Here is a 17407-nt window from a genome sequence, read left to right as displayed (position 1 = left end):
AACAGAAAGGAATTTGTTCAAATTCCTCAAAACCAAGCCAAGAGAAGTTTCAGAAAGTTCAGACACACAAGGCAGAGTAGAAAGAACATAGTTTTTGGAGGTGAGCACAGACGCATTGTAATACTGCTCCAGCCACTTGCTTCTGGTGAATTTGAAGAAGTTTCTCATCCTCATTGAGTTACCTTCTCCTCCATTATCTATAAAAAAAGAGGGTGATACGAATGACCTTGCAAGTGTGTTGACGTAGAATCAAAATATAAAAGGGCCTAGCATGGAATAAGATGGTTCTCTCCCTCTGTAAACTGTGATGAGTCAGTGAGAGCTCAAGGTTAATATTCCCTTGGATTTCTTGCCAGGAGTTGTCCAGGGAGCTGTGGTGCTGTTTGATGGAAGCCAGGCACCATTGCTTTGCCCAGAAGCTATCCTGAGGTTTTTTTTTTTTTTTGTCCATGAGAAAAGGAGAAGCCATACACGCAAGGACTTCTAGAATAAAAAATAGGGAGAAGAAATTAGAGCTTAGACCTTGCCCTTGCTGAGAAGCACATGCTGTGGTGGCTCAGAACAAGCTCTTCACACCTGCTGGTTGGCATTAAGGTTTCCAGCATGGACTCTAAGTCTGCCCCGTATTTGGCTCTCCCAGTGACTGAGGGCATCTCTTCAAAGCCCCACCCTTTACCTCAGAAAAGGTTCCTGGTTAGAGCAAATGGTTTTCTGCTGACTACCAACTGAAGAATTGATGTCTTTGGATTATGGCATTGGTGAAGAATATTGAATACACCATGGATTGCCAGAAGAATGAACAAGTCTGTCTTGGAAGAAGTATAACTAGAGTGCTCCTTGGAAGCAAGGATGTCCAGGCTTCTCACATACTTTGGACATGTTATCAGGAGGGACCAGTCCCTGGAGAAGGATATCATGCTTGGTAAAGTAGACGGTCAGCAAAAAAGAGGAAGACTCTCAACGAGATGGATTGTCACAGTGGCTGCAACAGTGGGCTCAAGCATAACAACAATTGTGAGGATGACACAGGACCAGGCAATGTTTCGTTCTGTTGTACATAGTGTCACAATGAGTCAGAACCAACTGGATTTCATCTAGCAACAACTAACTAACTGAAAGGTTGGTGGTTAGAATCTACCCAGCATACCATAGACGAAAGGCCTGGCAATCCACTTCCCTAAGATTACAGCCATTGACAACCCCATGAAGCACTATTCTACTCTGAAACAAGTGTGGTTGTGATGAGTTGAAATCAACTCTAAGGCAATGAGTTATCTCAGAAACTAAAGGGAGGAGTGTGGATTCCCAGAGGCTAAGGAACTACACCTGATATAGCACCCAGACTGCCCCAACACAAGGAAAGTCTGACAGGAAAGAGGGGATTAAAGCATGAATGGGGGGACAGAAGTCCATCTCACAAAGCCCCATTCCTCTGTTGGAATCAGGCTTCTTCCTGATGGGAAATGGGGCCCAAAGGGCCCTCCTTTTCTTTCCCCAAGCTGGGCTAACCCTCAGAATCAGGAGATGTGCCTTTTACCTCCCCACAGTGTGAGGGCCACCCAGTCTCACAGAGAGACAGCGAGGGCCAGAGACACCTGTCTCTTCAGCAGTCAGAATTCTGACCACGGCCAGAAGCCCCATTCTCCATGGCAGCCTGGGCTACGTGGCTTGCTGAAGAAGGACGTAGCAAAGGCACATGCATTTGAGTAATCGAGGCAGTAGGCAGTTTAGTGGAACAGTAAGGATAGGACCTACAAAGATGGGGTGTTAAAACCCCATCTCTGCAGCTTCCTAGCTATGTGACCTTGGACAAACTACTTAACTTGCCTCAGACCCAGTTTCTTTATCTGTAAAACTGGATTACTCATACTAAGGTGGCTGCGAGGATTAAATATGCTAAAGCCTGGCCCACACTAATTTGTTTCAAGGGCTAGACACTTTAATTAATGTAATAATATTATAATTTTTGTAATGTCGAGGCGGGGTATGATGGTATTCTGAAGCCTGTGAATGACCTGTAAACACTGGCCCTAAAGACAAAGCCAGAATAAGAACCTGGGTAAAGAGTTTGGCAAGAGAAGGTCAGGGCAGATTAGGTGGAAAAGTCGATCTGTGAGCACCGGCACTGTTGGACCTAGAGGGTTTGTGGAAATGGAGGGTAAAGCAATGGATATATCCACATTGCCAAGGAACGGTATGGGAGAAGGGTCCCATAAGGCAATAAAATGGGGATCCACAGAGGAAATGGAAGCCAGAGGTCTGGAAGGAAGTTGATCTACTAACACAGCAATGAGAGACACCGGGAGGTGGACGGGGAGTGGGCAGTACCTGCAGTCAGGAGGCAGCTGTGTCTGGCAGTGATGTCCTCAGGCAGGCAAAGCAGGTCTACTGCCATGAGCATCAGAAGCTCTGGCAGCTGGCGTGGGGTCGCCAGTTGGCCTCAGACACCATCTCTCCACAGTAGTTAATACAAATAGTCCACGTCTGGAGCCCTTCTAAGGAGCCCTGGTGGCGCAGTGGTTAAGAGCTGCTGTCTTAGTCACCTAGTGCTGCTATAACAGAAGTACCACAAGTGGATGGCTTTAACAAAGAGAAGTTTATTTTCTCGCAGTAAAGTAAGCTAGAAGTCCAAATTCAGGGCATCAACTCCAGGGGAAGGCTTTCTGTTTCTGCCGGCCTTCTCATCAATTTTTCCCCGAACTAGAAGCTTCACTCAGGGATCCCAGGTCCAAAGGGCGTGCTCTGCTCCCAGCATTGCTTTCTTGGTGGTATGAGGTCCCCAGCTCTCTGCTTGCTTCCCTTTCCTTTTATCTCTTCAGAGATGAAAGGCGGTGTAGGCCACACCCCAGGGAAACTCCTTTTATATTGGATCAGGGATGTGACCTGGTAAGGGTATTACAATCCCACCCTAATCCTCTTTAACATAAAATTACAATCACAAAATGGAGGACAACCAGAGAAGACTGTGAATCTTTGCCTAACCAAGTTGTTACACATATTTTTGGGGGGACATAATTAAATTCATGACAGCTGCTAACCAAAAGGTCGGCAGTTCAAACCCACCAGGTGCTCCTCGGAAACTCTATACGGCAGTTCTACTCTGTCCTATAGGGTCACTATGAGTCAGAATTGACTCGAAGGCAACTTTTTTTTTCTTTTTTGGAGCCCCTCTGAGATAGCAGATGAGCAGACTGGCCAGCCTTCGAAGTCTGTTGACCTCTATAATTTCTACTTCTCTCATGCCGCATACCCTTCCATCCGATGCATATTTTCTTTTTCAATATTTCCACCAGCCTGTTTTCCCTGACCTGCTCTCTGCTTTGTTACTTTCATTTATTCAGTTATGATACATTTATGTGTTTTGTCAAAATTAGCACTCCTTTATATTATGTGTCAGGCATTGTTCTAGGCACTAGGAATATGACAGTGAGCAAAACAAACTTACTGCTTTGTGGAGCCTACAATTAGAGAGGGAAAGAGAAGATAAGCAAATAAGCTTGAACCTTTAAAATTTGGGCAAACTTTTAAAAATACTCCATTTATCAATAAAATAAAATAAGAAATGGAATTTGCCACACTGTATTGGGGAATTATCCCCCAAAATCAAAGCTTTGAGGAAAAACAAGAGATAATGGTTGTATGTGAATGTATCATGCAAAAACAGATTAAACCTTGAGGATCAATTTTTTGACTATCCATATTTTTTCAAGTATGAGGTAGCCAAGGATTCTAGGTCAAAATATAAGTAATAAAAGGCTGAAGGGAGTAAATAAGCCAAGAGAAAGGGCCCTTTCACTAAAATATCTGTATTGATGATGAAAAGTCCTTGTGCCCCCTTAAACTTGAATAGTTTGGCCTGGAAATGTGCTATAAATCCATTAAGGCAATAGCAAATGCTTTGAAGTTGAAGAAAACCTACATAATGCAGTTACCATGTTGCTGTTTTAAGTTGCAATCAAGTCCACTTCCACTCATGGCGAACTTCCTTATGTATAACAGAACAAAACCTTGCCTGGTCCTGTGCCATCTTCATGATACTGATATGTTTGAGTCCATTGTTCTGGCTATTGTATTAATCTATTTCACTGGGGGTTTCCCTTGTTTTAACTGACCCTCTACTATATCAAACATAACATCCTTTTCTGGCAATTGGTCTTTCCTGATGATATGTTCAAAATTAAAAATAAGCAAGTGTAAATCTCACCATCCTTGCTTCTAAGGAGCATTCTGGTTGTATTTCTCCGGAGACTGGTTCGTTCGTTCTTCTGGCAGTTCATGGTATGTTCAGTGTTTTTGGCCAACTCCACAATTTGAATATATCAATTCTTTTTCTGTCTTCCTTTTTCATTATCCAACTTTTGCATGTATATCCAAAAAACCCAGTGCCGTTGAGTCAATTCCGACTCATAGCAACCCTATAGGACAGAGTAGAACTGCCCCATAGAGTTTCCAAGGAGCGCCTGGCGGATTCAAACTGCCGACCCTTTGGTTAGCAGCCATAGCACTTAACCACTGCGCCACCAGGGTTTCCTTGCATGTATATCATTTACTACAAAAACCAAACCAAGCCCATTGCAGTCCAGTGGATTCCAACTTACAGTGACCCTATAAAAAAAAAATAGTTATGATTAAAAAAAGAAAAATTCAAACCTGTTGCTGGGGAGTTGATTCCAACTCACAGTGACCTTATAGAACAAAGAACTGCCCTTTAGAGTTTCCAAGGAGCAGCTGATGGATGCGAACTGCTGACTTTTTGGTTAGCAGCCTGGGCTCTTAAACACTGTCCCAACAGGCCTCCATTGTTATTATAAACCCATTGCCATCAAGTTGATTCTGACTCGTAGTGAATCTATAGCACAGGGTAGAACTGCCCCATAGAGTTCCCAAGGAGTACCTGGTGGATTTGCACTGCCGACCCTTTGGTCAGCAGCCTGAGCTCTTAACCACTGTGCCACCAGAGCTCCATAGTTACTATAGTGGTTACTTATTTCCAATCCACATGTAATCACCATTGACAAAGAGGCAAAAAATGACTTGGCGTTAAAGAGATAAAAGACATGTTAATTTGGATGAAACATTCAACTCCGTTTCCTCAGCTCTCAGAAAGAGGTATCACCTGCCCTGCTTCTCATCCCTAATCCACAGGGTTGTTGAATAAATCTATCATGGAGTTTCATGAAAACCCTCCGTCAGTTGTATAATGCTGGGCTACATCAGCAATATATACGTATATTTTTTTTTCTTTAAAAACATTTTAGATATTCCTGTATGTCTTTAAAATGAGATTATCAAATCTCAAAAAATTGGCTTAAAAAGTTATTTCTAAGACACACACACATTGCTCAAAGATTTATGAATATACATTGATTGTTGAGTAGGAACAAAGAGTCTAAATACCTGCTGAATAATGAATTAAAGAAAAAATAAAGCTTTAAATACCTACACTATATTTCAGAGATTCTTTTCCTGTGGGAGGGACATTAAATAGCATGTCCAGGAATGATTTTTTCTATTGTCCTCCTGACCAGGGGTAAAAAGTTAATATCACTCCATCAGCCAGAGTGCAAATGTCTGATTGCTCTCTTGATGCCATTAGCCCAGATATTTGCTGGAAACATGATTGCTGGCCAAGAGAGCTCTGGCCTGGCCCAGCAGTCTTGCCAGTGTGCCTAATGAAAGCATGGAGAGATACTTCATTGCAGGCATAAGCAGGCCAGATCACTGCCCAAAGCCAAAGGCTTCAGTTGTTGTGTTACTATATAATGGGTGAACCTCATGAAAGGCTTTTTTTTTTTCTTCATCTTCCTCCACTGTTTTATTATCACTTCATCATCTGTATCTATTATTGCCTTACCGTTTGTTGTTAAAATCAAGCAGAGAAATGGGTAGATATTAAGGCATAAGGAGAGAAATTTGTTAGTGGGGAGAATGGCATATGGTGTGGTAGCATGCTGACACAGTGGCTTGGCCAGCCAGGAGAGCCTCCATTGTCACAGGCCAGCCTGACTTTGTGCTAATGATGGCCTCATTGTGCTATCATCAGTTACAGGAGCCAAATTACGACCGGGCAGCCTAGACCAGGTGTGTGCAGGGAATCAACTTTGCACATGTTATTTTAAAATTCTCATTTTAATCAAAAGTGCTCTTTTATCCATACTATTTCTGATCTATATCTCAAATAAAAAAGTTAATTGACTACTATTTATGCACATTTTTATGTATCTTACATAGTGTTTGGAGCCCTGGTGGCACAGTGGTTAAGAGCTCAGCTGCTCATCAAAAGGTCAGTAGTTGGAATCCACCACCCGCTCCTTGGAAACGCTGTGGGGCAGTTCTACTCTGTTCTATGGGGTCATTATGAGTTGGAATCGATTTGATGGCAATGAGGTTGGTTTGGTTTAGTATATAGTGTTTAGGTTTATAAAGGAAATGCTGTACAAGTAAGAATATATATGTTCTTACTCTTTAAGTAGCATAACTTTTAATACATGAAAAATGTTTCCCAATTATACCATAATACTAATAAATCTAAAACAGAATCCTAGACACATCCAAAAAATAAATCTAAACCAGTTGGAAATTATGTTTTTAAATACGGTTCTAGGCTTTAGAAGTTCATGGAAGAAAGTAGAAAGAAAATACAAGAAAAATCATGTCAATATTTTTTCATACATATATAAATGTAAAAGGTATAAGACAAAAAAATAAATTTCCCTATGTATTGTTTTCAAATTTGACCAATTAGTTAATATTTCCTATTCAGTTGTAATCATTCAATTTTAATATTAGTAAGAATGATGTTGGAGCATGTCCTTACTTTTAGTTTAGTTTATTATTATATTAATTTTAAAATACTGAAATTAAACCTTTCACTGTAAATCATGGAAATTTGGCATTTATCTTAGCACAAATGAGACTTTTGGTTTCTGTTAAGTCTATGTGCCAGAAAAAAAAAAATGTGTTATTTGTATTTTTTATCTCCTGTTTATTACAAATTTCATTTAGTCAATACCACCATGGCATCTTTCTTCCTTTCCATTTAGACGTGAGTTGGAATTGAACACCATATGCCTATGTGAACAAATGTCCGTTGTTCGTTATTTCCAATCTTGGCTGATCTTTTGATCCTGTGCTTATTTACTATTTCAGCCATCCTTGCTATTAAAAATGGAACTATAAATACTACTTTTCAGACATTTAACCAAAAACTGACCAAGTCTCCCTCAAAGTTAATCTTTTATTTCTTTCATACGTGATAATGCAGAGATCTGAATTATGTATATCCCAAAAGTATGAAGAAAAGAAAATCTTAGTACTTTCTCCAAACACTTGGTTCTAATATTTTGGACTATTGTGAAATTCTGTAGTCGTAGCTATTAGCTCCCTAAAAATTACATGACGTTCTGGCCCTGTTGCATTGATTTCCTTTGATTATAAGTTTCTAAGAAATGGATTTTTAATAAATCTTTCAAAAATGAGGGACAGAACAAAAACACACTAAGAGAACGGTATGTCTGGTGTGATTTTTTATTTACTTTTTGGGAATAAATGTTAAAAGCTGCCGATGAACATTTATTTGGTGCTTCCATAGCTACGGATTTCACTCTTTCCTTGTAGGCTTCCAGTGACCAGCAGATATCATTGTTGCCCTAGGGTATGGATGGAAAGCTGAGGCCCAGGGTGGCTAACTGGCTGACCCATGGTCAATGTAGAGAGTTGACTTATTCATTAACATTGAATGTTAGGGAAGGTGAATGAAAGCTAACTCTAGCTAAGTGTAGCTTTTTGAAGTCAACTAACAAAAAATGAATTTCCAAGAAACTTCTTTGACCTGAAATCACTGCTCCTCAAAGGCAGAGGGATAACTGGTGTCTGGTATGACCTCTGGCTTGCTACCCTTACTCCCAGCCTACCTGGAAATTGCCCAACACCAGAAGGCAGGCTGTGTTTTCACTGGCCTGTGTGTTGCGCGTCATTGGAACCATTCAGCTTTAAAACCTCAACTTTCCTGCCAATGTCAGCATTCGGCCTGTCAACACTTCTTTTCCATTTGTGACTAGTAGAGTTAAAGCTTTCACCTCTCCTTTTCTAGAATATTTGATACTTAGAACTTGGGAGTTTAGAATTTTCCAAGCCTGAAAAAATATACTTCAACTAAACATCTTTAATACTTATTTAAAAAGTGAGTTTAGAAGATATTCGTCAATCTGTACAGGTACATTTTTTTTGTTTTTGCTTTTGTTTCCTATATGACCTTTGATCTTATTGCAAAAATTTTGTGCAGCAGACAGTAAGGTTTAAGAAGACAGTCCAAGTGATTTCACCAGTGAGTTAAAATTGTACCAAAAGGTTGGTTAGCTGGAAAAAAAAAAAAAAGATAACTCTAAGCTAAAACTCAACTCAAAAGCCTAAAGTATATAAGGAAATTTCAGAGCATTTAGAGTAACAGAAGTCCTTTTTGTGTATTTCATGTTCTAGAATAGCAAAATAAAAAAAATGTTTTGTTTTGTGCCTGTTGCCACATGACAATTCATTAGGTGGAGTGTGTGTGGATTATTAGTCAAGCCTGTACACGAGTTGTGTTGAAGATGATAGTCATAAAGTTATAATAGAGTCTATCAGAGGAAGCACTTGAGTTAATTATTTTTGTAGTGTATTTTAGCAAAATTAACAACATTTCAAGGAAAACATTGCTGTTCCTAAAGATATTATTCGTTAAAACAGTGATGTCATCCCAAGTAATTTAATTCTAGCTGATTTATTTTTGAGTAAACCTACAGTTCACCATAGGCCTTTATGGATAATCCTGGCCTATTGGCTCTATTTGCACTTCGTATATGTTGAAACAGTAGCCTTAGTAGCAAGCGTTTGTTATGTCCGGATGTCCATTTTAAGAATACAAAAATCTTACTGAAAGTTTTCATATTTATTCCTTACAGATAAATTTACTTTATGATAATGACCAACAGATTAAATGTGTTATCACCACAGATCCAATCATTAGCATTTAAGTTATCAGTTCATGTGAAAAAATAAATATTGTTGTGGTGTGGGGGCAGTTTAGTGGGGGGAAAAAAAAAAACATGCTATTCGTGTTTCCAAGAATTTCACAACTGACCATTGACTAAAATACACTTAAATATGTGTTTGAAAATGTGTGTATATTACCAGAGAGTTAGGAAGACTACCAGAGGGTGAAAAAAACTGAGAGCTCACCAAAAAATACGTAAATAAGTAAAAAAAAAGGAATTTCAGGACAGACTTTATCTTCACTATGTGACTGCAAAATAACAAGTTATAGTTGAATTAAAGAACCAGCCATGTTGTTACGTTGTTGTATCTACATTCTATGAACAGTTTAGCCTGTTTATATTTAACACTGTTTCATGGACCAGACAGAGCAGGAGTCCATAAACAAGGACAACTGATAGCTGTTTTCTTCTGTGTTTGTCAATGAATATATTGAATGCCTCGTCTTGCCACAGAGCATAACCTGAAATTTTGCAAAAAATCATGTTTGTGGTTTGTCCTAGAATAATTAGAATATACTGCTATAATTTTTGATGGAGAAAATATTGTGCCCTTTGTTTCATTCAAAATATGTGAATTTTAAGATGGAATGAATATACTTGTAATGTCTCATCCTACAAAGATATCCCCGCTGACATGCAAGTGTGTTCAAACAGTCATCTTATAATGTTTCAAGAGGCAGAAGAATTAACAAACAAGATTTTTCTTCCAATGTACAGTTCTTGAAAGAAAGAACTGATAAATATTAATGTAATGTTACTATTGAGCAGTATATGATGTGGCAAGTATTTTACATAAACAATGATTTCTTAGGACCCTAGACTTTTCCCCTTAAGAATCTTTAAAGATGAATAAAGTGACAAATACAGTTGTAGACTATTGCATAATCAATATACTTAAGAAAAATGCATTTTGAGGGATCTCCTTTGGCCTGAAATTGTTTAATCCCAAAACAGTTTATAAACCGAAAGAGAAAATTTGTTAAATCTCACAACTATTCCATTTTCCTTTATGCCAAGTGATGAAATCTTAATTCAGTTCAAAAATACTTAGTATAAATTATATGCTAGGTCAAGAAATCAAACAATGCATTATATTAGGCAAGTCTTCTGTAAAAGACCTCTTTAAAGTGTTAAAATGCAGAGATGTCACTTTGAGGACTAAGGTGAGCCTGACTCAAGCCATGGTGTTTTCAGTCACCTCATATGCATGAGAAAGCTGGACAATGAATAAGGAAGACCTAAGAAGAATTGAAAAAAAAAAAAAAAAAGAAGAAGAATTGAAGCCTTTGAATTATGGTGTTGGCAACAATATTGAATACACCACGGACTGCCAGAAGAATGAAAAACTCTCTCTTGCAAGAAGTGCAGCCAGAATGCCCATTAGAAGCAACGTTGGCAAGACTTCATCTCACATACTTTGGACATGTTATCACGAGGGACCAGTCCCTGGAACACATCATGCTTGGTAAAGTAGAGGGTCAGCAGAAAAGAGGAAGATGCTCAATGAGATGGATTGACAAAATAGCTGCAACAATGGGCTTAAGCATAACAATGATTGTGAGGATGGTACAGGACCAAGCAGTGTTTCGTTCTGTTGTACGTAGGGTCGCTATGAGTCTGTACCAACTTGGCAGCACCTAACAACAACAGCAGGTCTTAAGCTAGGCTCTGGAGGGCAAAAGCTGCAGAATTAGAAAGGCTATCAACTTAGAGCAGTGGGGAGGACACAGCAATGTTTGGGGACAGTTTTGATTGTCACAACTTGAGAAGTGGGGATATTACCGGAATGTAGTGGATAGAAGTTAGGGATACTGCTAAAGGTCCTGCATTGCACAGAAGAGTCCCACACAACAAAGAGTTATCCAGCCCCAAGGGTCAATACTGGAAACATTGAGGAACCTTGAATTAGATTGTCAACTAATTAAGCCAGCTGTCCCCCTTTAATGGGTTATTTATTTCACATTGACACTTAAGTATTTAAATCACAGTAAATTCAACCTAAGTTCAAACTGACAGTACAACTTACTTTTTTGGGTGGCTTTGGCTAATTCAGTCTTAAACTTTGCAAAGGTGTTTTTCCCTGTTCTGATGTTTGATAAGAATATTGCTCTGTGGAACAGTTTTAGAGTTTAAAAATATAATTGAATTGGGGAATAAGACAAGTTGTATGGATGCAAACATGGCAAAACCAATGAAAACTAAATAAAGGTTTTTTCATGCGATCTTGAGCAGGTTGTGTTTCTAATAATGGAGAACTCCAAAGATCAAACTCTTTACATGGGTTTTCTCATTTGGTCACTTTTCGAGATTAAATATTTAGCCCTTGCAACTGTAGTTGAGAGAGTAAGCATCTATTTGATATTTAGGATTGGTATTATATTCTTCCACAGTTAAATCCACTGGTCAAGACCAATATATTGAGGCACTGGATACATCCCAGCTATTCACTTGTAGTTGTAGAAGAACGTGTAAGTTTGTTTTCCCATCCGGAGGTGAAGGTCAATTAGCCTATTACTGACAAGTTAAAGTCAACTGGAAGAACAGAGAGAGCAACTTTAAAAAGTTGGAGGGAAATTGATGCTCTGGGGTTATGGGAAATGTTGCCATCCACATATGATATGTGTTAAAAAAAAAAAAAAAAGATTTTTTTTTCCCCAGGTGGGAAATGAAGCCAATCAGGTAAATTTCAAAAATAAAGGAAGAAAGTACACATCAGGTGGAAAAAGTTAAAGGACCAAATGAGAAGACAAATACCTGTCGCCCACCCAACACCCACAGTGGGACCTAAATGGAATGAGAAATGACCAGCTCAAAGGTGTTGCAGGAACTAATTCTGCAGACACATGTAGCTTGCGTTGCTTTGCAGGCTCAAGAGCAGGTTCCTAAAGGGACTAAGCCATGCCCAATGTCCAACTGAACGGGCTCTTATATGACCTGGGATAAGGCTGCCTCAGGTGGTGGTGTGTTGCGTATCAGTGGCGTTCAGGAGCATTACCTTGAGTATTCAAACCTTGCGAGAGAAGATGGACTGGATGGTTGCATAAGGGACCCTTTTGGTCCTGTTAAGAATTCTGGGTGTGGGGGTTAAGAGTACTGTTCAGGGTTAGGCCTTGGGCACTCTATTCATTTCTTAGAGCTGTCGTAACAAAGTAGCACAAATTGAGTGTCTTAGAACAATAGAAATTTATTGCCTCATAGTTCTGGAGGCTAAAAGTCTAAAATCAAGGTGTTGGCAAGTTTATGCCCTCTTTCTGAAGGCTGTCCAGGAAGGCGCTTCCTTGCCTCTTCCTAGCGTTTTGTGGTTCCCTGCTATCCTTGGTGCTCCTTGACATGTAGATATATCTATCACTCCAGTCTCTGCATCTGTCTTCATATGGCCATTTTCCCTCTGTGTCTCTCCTCCTCTTTTTGTAGGGACACAAATAATATTGGGTAAGGGCCTACCCTATTTCAGTATGACGTCACATTAACCAAAAACATCTTCTAATACCCTATTTCCACAGACATTCACAGGTACTGGAGGTTATGATTTCAACATATCTTTTGGGGAGAAACAATTCAGCCCATAACAGACACTCATTCTAATTCAACTATCTTAAGCCTACTTTATGAACTCTAACTTCTCAAATTCCTTGACAGTAGATTGGGTATTGCCACCATCAGAATAGCACCATTGCTGTTGTGTTGGGGGAGAAGGGGTAGTTGAGGAAGTCTAGGATTGTAGTTTATTATTTATCACCACAATTTTGTGGCCCTGACATAGTTGAGAACAGAATGACTTAACAGGGTTATGTAACCTATGCTTAGAAGAAACAATTGGTAATAGTCCCAGAAAGCAGACAACTTCCCCTTTTTTTGTCCATGGAAAAAGAGACATCAGAAGATGACAGATCAGTGAACATAATCTTAAAGATAATCAAAACATACAGGAATATGATCATTTCTCAGCACAGGCAGCCATACAGAAAGTTTGGAGGCATGTATTCGTCTTGTAAATGGAGACGTGTGGGTCTTATTAATCCAATCAATCCAAACCACCAATGGTCGAGGTTAGGAAGAATGAATGAAATTAGGAGGGTTTTTGGGCTAAGTGTCATTGCTGTTATTTTCCTTCTGTCACAGCTTTAATTTGTGCCTTTAGGGTTTAGGGTAGAAGAACGTGGTGCTATTCTAGAAGTTCACTAGAGACATTTTTTGGAACAGGTCTCGTTCTTTCATAATAGGATACGTCATATTCCCAGATGATATTGTAGAATCATTATTCACTGAACAAAAAGGTGGTCCTTTCATAGAAATGTGTAGGCACATAAAAACATGCTGGAGTATATCCAGAGAAAATACTTTGTATTTATTAATACAATGTTTTCTAGAAAATTTCCATGCTGAATCACATAAAGAACGCTCTTCTTATTTATTTGTAGCATGGGCTTTTAAATTTATGTATGCATATGTATTTTAAGTGAATTTTGAAAATCAGTAAAACATTTCTAAAGTCAGTTAACTATCAAATATCTCCTTTTGTTTCAAAGTTATCTGTGGAATGTTCATATTTTTAACTTTAGAGTGCTCCCACATACCAAAAAAAATAAATAAATAAACAACCAAAGCTGTTGCTGTTGAGTCAATTCCGACTTATAGCAACCCTATAGGACCCCATGGGATTCCCAAGGAGTGGCTGGTGGATTTGAACTGCCAACCTTTTGGTTAGCACACGATCACTTAAACAAGGTAATAGAGTTCAGCATGATAAGTGATATGATGGAAGTGACAGGGGAGTTCTGAAGTTGGGACCTATAGTGGCTGAGGACAAAGGAGTGAGCTGAGCTGTCCAGCTACAGGGGAGCCAGGCAGTGGAGCAGAGGGAAGCACCACAGTGCAGGTAGAGAGGTGAGGATGTGCAAAATACGTTTGAGCAGCTACAGTTTCTTTTTCAGGGCTGTCTACTTCCCGAAGAAAAAGGAGGATTGGTTGGGATCCCTGGGTAGTGCAAATGGTTAACATGGTCAGCTGCTAACTGAAAGGCCTGAGGTACAAGTCTACCCAGAGGTACCTTGGAAGAAAAAGCTGGCAATCTACTTCTGAAAATCACCCAATGAAAACCCTATGGAACACAGCTCTGCTCTGACACATGCGGGGTCTCCATGAGTCAGAGTCGCCTAGATGGCAGCTGGTTGGTTAAATATTGGTCAACAACTGGAAAATCTTCAGTGACTTTCTTTGCATATATTTTGCAAAGCCAGTGGTAGAAAAATGTTGAGGAAGGGCTCTCTAGTTTATTTGTCTTTGCTCATTCGGTTGCTAGTTTCATGTTCAAAGCTCATTTACCTAGCATAGTTCATAATTATGGGAAACATTTTTTTTTCAATAGTAAGCATTTTGCTGGGGTATTTTTGGTTATGTTTTCCCAAGTGTTTCATTTCTTAACAACAAATTCTGCTTTTTGAGGTGCTCTGTGGGTTTTCACTTCTTTCCTTTTCTCCATGTCGCATTAGGAAAAATGGAATAAAAGCTTGAGCATTGTTGTTGGCCATGCTATTTTTTAATTTAATTCCAAATAACATCTTCCCTGTAGATATAATAAAGAAAAGTCCAAGCCAGCAGAGGGAAGATAATTTCCAGTGTTCCTCTCAAATTTTAATCTTATATTGAAAACACCATTTTCTATCAGAAAATGGTCAATTTTTAAAGCTATTTACTTTAATGGTAATTCATAATGGATTTCCGTAGCCACTTTTCTGTTTTAGTTCAAATTACCTGAAAGAAAATAAGGGACACGAATTACTTGCTTTCTGTTAAAATTGTCCTTTGTATTCAGTCCACAAAAGCAAAAATGTTGTACATTTTTAGTACATGTAAATCATTAATGGAAGCAGTAACTTCTGTTTTCTTGGCATTTTATTTTTCGTAGGTGCTGGTCTTGTCTGACCCTTTCTCTTAAAAGCCATCTTCTTGCATGAGTTCCTTGTTATGCTACAACTTAGCCATGACAGTCCTTCGGCGGGGAGGAAAATTAACTTTATTTAAATCCAGGATAATAAGAGAAAAGAATATCTTTTTTTTTTTTTTTTTAATCCTTGTTTCAAGCAAGAGAAAATATATGGAGCATGGTAAAGAAAAAAGAGAGTTTAGGACCTGAAACCTGCTGATGTCAGTTGTCTTTCCAACTCTAACTTTCCACCTTTGGCCAGTTCATTAAATGGTGACCTTTGCTTTCCTTTTCTGTAAAATGTGATTAATAATACATGCCCTCCTTCCCCCCTACCCACCTACCAGCCTGACAAGACAGGGATTTCCTTAGCATCTAGGTATGTAAAAAAGCCTTGAAAGGAAATATGTTTTAAAAAATACCAGCTGTTATGGCAGTGACTCTCCAATGCACATAGTATGATTCTTAAAATGAGAGGTGGTACATTAAAAAAAAAAAAAAACCCGTTGCCATCGAGTCAATTCTGACTCATAGCGACCCTCTATTTTAGATAAAGCACTTAGCACAAACAAGTGTATAAAAGGCATTCACCAAATGGAATATGCTTTTCTTCTTTCTCTAAGCTTTTATTTCAAGACTTCTTATTTCTTGCTTGTTCCTTTTCGCTGCTAGGCTTCTCTGTTGTTCTCTTGTCGTCCTTGCCTTAGTGTTCACTGATGCTCTGATGTCCTTCCTGGACAAACAGGCTCAGAGAAGAAATCAACCCACGTTAGTAACCCTCTTCTTTTGGACATGTGGTCCTAGACATGTTCTAGTTTTAAATGTCTGTGTGGTTAGAACATAAATGAACACATATATAACGGGCTTATATTCGATAGTGAACTCATTTCTAGTAGAAGAATTTGAGTAGAAAAAATGAGCATAGCAGTATGAATAACAACATATATCATGTTTGTTTCATAAACAGCTTTTCATTTAATAGTATATTTTTAATTATTTGTCTTCTCACAAAAATAATCTTGGACAACTGTTTCTATTTTTATAATAATTATACTGATAGCTAACATGTATTAAGTGCTCAACATAGGCCAAAGTTTTACAGAAATTACGTCACTTAATCCAACAATATGAGGCATATGTTATCATTTCTCATTTTAAGGGGGAAACTAAAGTAACTTGCCTAAGGGCTCACAGATAATAATTAGGGGAACTAGAATGAACCCAGCAGTCTGGGACAAGATCCTACACACTTAACCATGATGACATCCTCCCTCTTATAATTTACATTTTCACACCAATAAAATTCTTTAAGTATTTTCATACGACATGTATTTTCTCCAAAATTCAACATTTACTAGTCCGTATTTCCCATATGCCACAGATGATAGAAATATAATGGAGTATCTTATGTCATATCCCCCAAATAAGAGGAAGCAGTATGTTCTTTTGCAAATAGGGAAATAGTAACAATAAGAGGTCTGTCCAAGATCACACAGAAATTTAGTGGTGAAGATAGTTCGGGAACTTAAAACTCAGAAGCTGTAGTCTGGAATTCTTTCCAGAATGGTACAATGAAACCATCTCAGTCTTAGTTTTACTGCTTACTGACCTTGGTACCTGAGGTAGATCACTTGGGCACTTAGTTCTCTGAATCAATGAGGAATTATTCACATCACTGGTGTGTGGTTATGTGGTTGCTGGGAGGGGAAAATGCCCTGTGCTGCCTCCTTTATCTGGCATGTAGTCATTAAAAATGGCCACAAGTTCTATTCAGGAATATGACAGTTTTAGATGGAGAAAAAGAGAACACCCTTTTCATGAGTTCCTGCCCGTCCATCCCTTTGTCAAATACTGCTTCCGCTCTTCTGTCTCTGGCCATGAGTCCAATTTTCCCTGCCCCTAATTTTTTTTTTTTTAAGGTATTCAGTAGGTGCTTAGGCATTGCCTAGAGAAGAGCAGAGTTGTGCTAGCTGATCATTTGATTAGAAAGTAGAGCTCATATATGTAGGAAGAGTCAGCAACCAGAATCAGATACAAATAGATGAATGACAAGCCCTCATTTTATTTACTTGTTCTTGTTTTGTTTTGCTTTCTTTTCCCCCACAAATCTGATGCCTAATAATTTCAAATTTTCTCTGAACAGCATTTTAGATCCTCTTAACCACATGTATACACATCTATCCACATATAGTTCATTTTTTCTTACCTTACATTATCAGAAGTATTTTCAATGAGGCAATGCTCTTAGAAAATATGAAATACTATTCGATGATTTATAACTTTCCATTTTGTTGTTCAGTAAACACCGTGGAATCCAAAGATAGGCTCTATCATATTCATTTTTGGAGCCTAAGATACTTTAATCTTCCTATGAGAAAGTGATTTCAAATAACACCCAATTCTCAGATTTATTTTCTTTAAAACTATATAGCAAGCATTTCTAAAGCAT

General features: G+C 38.6%; 1 protein-coding gene across 3 annotated transcripts in view; it reads left to right on the top strand.

Annotated features, from left to right (window-relative positions):
* The window catches only part of NALCN (sodium leak channel, non-selective), a 406966-nt gene that overhangs the window by 109933 nt on the left and 279626 nt on the right, over window positions 1-17407 (top strand). The window lies entirely within an intron of this gene.

This window comes from Elephas maximus, chromosome 23 (assembly GCF_024166365.1).
Source record: "Elephas maximus indicus isolate mEleMax1 chromosome 23, mEleMax1 primary haplotype, whole genome shotgun sequence".
NCBI lineage: Eukaryota > Metazoa > Chordata > Mammalia > Proboscidea > Elephantidae > Elephas > Elephas maximus.
Note: the sequence above shows the minus strand (reverse complement) of the source record. Positions and strands in the feature narration are given on the sequence as shown.